The 3,386-nt window shown below is 39.0% G+C and overlaps 1 long non-coding RNA gene across 1 annotated transcript; it reads right to left on the minus strand.

The window, feature by feature from the left end:
- Positions 1-1,102: 1,102 nt before the first annotated feature.
- LOC135211645 (uncharacterized) lies at positions 1,103-2,359 on the minus strand. Its single transcript, XR_010313689.1, has 2 exons — positions 1,820-2,359; positions 1,103-1,547 (listed from the first exon to the last, which is right to left on the minus strand). It is a non-coding gene; the product is annotated as an uncharacterized LOC135211645 (long non-coding RNA).
- Between the last annotated feature and the right edge of the window lie 1,027 nt (positions 2,360-3,386).

Genomic DNA, 3,386 nt, shown 5'->3' on the forward strand with positions numbered 1-3,386 from the left:
TAGGGAGTCTGTTTTCTAAGGCCAGGCGCACAACTTTCGCCCCCCAAGCCAAAGAAGTTGAGGCCAACTTTTCAATTATTTTCTTCTATGAGTAGGCTAATCCCTTTAGGGTTAGGTACCAATTTAGGGTATGTTCTAAGAAGCCAGCGCACAACTTCGCCCCCCCGCAAAGGAAGTGAGCCAACTTTTCCGCATTATTTTCTTCTATGAGTTAGGCTTAATCAGTTAGGTTAAGGTAAGAATTTAGGTATTTTTCTAAAGCCAGCGCACAACCTTCGCTCCCCCAAGCAAAGGAAGTGAGCCACTTCCAATTATTTTTCTTTCTATGATAGGCTAATCGGTTAGGTTAGGTACCAATTTAGGGTTTTTATGTTCTAAGCCAGCGCACCACCTTCGCTCCCCAAAGCAAGAAGTGAGCCAACTTTCCATTATTTTCTTCTATGAGTAGGCCTAATCGTTAGGTTAGGTACAATTTTAGGTGATGTTCCTAACAGCGTTTACAACCTTTTCGCTCACCCCAAGCAAAGGAAGTGAGCCAACTTTCGCAATTATTTTCTTCTATGGTGGCTAATCGTTAGGTGAGTACCAATTTAAGGGTATGTTCTAAGCAGCGCACAACTTTCGGTTTCGCCTCCCCCAGCCAAGGAAGTTTGAGCCAACTTTTCCAATTATTTTCTTCTATGAAGTAGGCTAATCGTTAGGTTAGGTACAATTTGGGTCGGTTCTAGGCCAGGCGCACACCTTTCGCTCCCCCAAGCAAGAGGAAGTTTTGAGCCAACTTTTCCATTATTGTCTTGTAACGAGTAGGCTAATCGTCAGGTACATTTTTTTCTTCTATGAGTAGGCTAATCGTCCAGGTAACCATTTATTTTCTTCTATGAGTAGGCAATCGTCGGGTACCATTTATTTTCCTTCTATAATAGCCTACATCGTCGGGTACCTTTATTTTCTTCTATAGAGTAGGCTAATCGTTGGGTACCATTCATTTTCTTGTATGATTAGGCCTAATCGTCAGGATCGGTACAATTTCTGGTCTGTTCTAGGCCAGCGCACAACCTTCGCTCCCCCAAGCAAAGGAAGTGAGCCAACTTTCCATTGATTGTCTTGTAAGAGTAGGCTAATCGTCAGGTACCATTTATTTTCTTCTATGAGTAGGCTAATCGTCGGGTTCCATTTATTTTCTTCTATAAGTAGGCTAATCGTTGGGTACCATTTATTTTCTTGTATGAGTAGGCTAATCGTCAGGATCGGTACAATTTCTGGTCTGTTCTAGGTCAGCGCACAACCTTCGCTCCCCCAAGCAAAGGAAGTGAGCCAACTTTCCATTGATTGTCTTGTAAGAGTAGACTAGTCTTCAGGATCGGTACAATTTTGGGTCTGCTCCAGGCCAGTGCAAAACTTTCAAGCCCCCAATCGAAGGTTAGTAGGTAGTCACCTTTCCATTTCTTGTCCTGAAGGTCTAGGGTAATTGTAGTGATCTTCCGGGAGCTCCTCCTCATCTGGATCTGGTTCTTTGAGCCGACATCTCCTTCAGTTATTTATTGCATCTGTAAAGACAAAGAAAAATATTAGTAGTTTGGGTGAGAGAGAGAGAGAGAGAAAATAGGATTCAAGCATTCAAACATTCATTCCCCTTCTCCCGTTACTATTCCCTTCCCCTCTTCCATCCTATTCTGGCTGGCACATACACAAGCATTCACACTCACATGCATACATGAATCGAGTGAGCGCGCTCACATACAGACATACACACACATTTATACTTGTTCTCTCCCTCTCTCCCACTTTGGCTTGTTGCACTTGCTTTCTGCATACCTACTTTGTGAACATGCCCTTCGGCCTTCCAAGGCGTCTCTGAAGACTGTGAGCGGAGGGAGAAGATTCTCTCCTTTTCCGAAAGCGAAGAGGACAGGCTACATTGCAAAGCATTTTGATCCTTAAGGTACCAATTAATAGGAGGCAAAGTTCTCGCACAGAAAAGTCTTCGCTGCATCTTTGTGAACCCGGAAGGAATACTTTTGGAAGAATTTGCGGATCGGGAGAAAGGATGAAATCTGAGTGACTCCAAACTCCTCCAAGAAAGACGAAGTTTTTTTTTTTCTTTTCTTTTTTTAATATGAAACAGGAGCTGCTTTGGGCCGTGCTTTTACGTTGCATGGAACCAGTGGTTATTCGCCACTTTCAGGCTGGCTCTTTGGATATCTGTCAATTCTGTGATCTAGTACATACTATAAAAAAGTCCGGAATTCGCGGAATTACCCTCAATAACTTTCAGATTTCTAAAGCTATTTTCAATATTGTAAGAGTAAAACTCTCAGCTTTAATTTGATATATCATTTGTTGGATACTATTTTTAATATGTAAATGCGTTTTGAGCCCCAATAATTACTAGCGCTTTTTGAAGAAAACCTGGACTCACGGAATCACATTCAATAACTTTCTTGTTTCTAAATATATTTTAAAAATTAGGGGCATCGTCGTAATTTATTAGCTTTAATTTAATGTATAATTTGTTGTTTTTTATGAGTAAATGACATTAGAAGCTTGTTAAATGACTGCAGTACAAATAAAATTTTTGTCGGCTAATACTAATAGTAGTAGTTGGGGGGGATATGTCTTTGAAACGGTTCCCTTGCTTGTTTTATTCCTCCTTTGTTTGTGTTTGTTTGAGTTTCTTCTCTCTGAAATAAAACATTTTTTTAAATAAAATCTTTCCTATTCTCCACTTTCTCCCTCAGTATATCTACCATTAAGAGTATATTTGCTACTAATTCTTTATTTTCTTGATATGGTTGCTGCATAAAACTATATCTATTTCTAATCTCATTGTATGCTGGACAGTAAAGTAAGAAATGTTCTAAATTTTCCTTTTGTTCCTCACAGTATAAACGTTTTGTATCTTTTCCTTTTATCCTACTTCTATTAACCCTAGTATACCTAGTCTGGTCCTACTGATCAGCATTGTTTTTTCGGTGTTGTCATACCAGATTTCTTCTCTTATGTTTTCTTTATATTTTTTGTAGATTCTTAACGTTGACTTTTCATTCATTTCTTTCTGCCATGCTTTTCTGTCCCAGTTGTTTATTATTTCTCTTAACAGTTTGTCTTTAACTTCTTCAAGTTTACTCAAGTCTATGTTTAGTTCTTTCATATATTCTTTTACTTGCATTATCCAGGTTTTTTTTTTTCTTCATACTGATCCATGGTTATCTCATATAGGAGCCTATTTCCACCACTCTTCCGTGTATGTTTCAGGTAGAATAGTTTATTCTTGATATCTCTTGAGTAGCAGGAAGAGGCTCCTATTTCAGATCTTAACGCTTTCAAAATTGCTCTATATACTTGATTGTCTATCTTCTGAAATTCATTTATAGTTTTCTTGTCAA

This window comes from Macrobrachium nipponense, chromosome 4 (genome assembly GCF_015104395.2).
Source record: "Macrobrachium nipponense isolate FS-2020 chromosome 4, ASM1510439v2, whole genome shotgun sequence".
NCBI classification, from domain to species: domain Eukaryota; kingdom Metazoa; phylum Arthropoda; class Malacostraca; order Decapoda; family Palaemonidae; genus Macrobrachium; species Macrobrachium nipponense.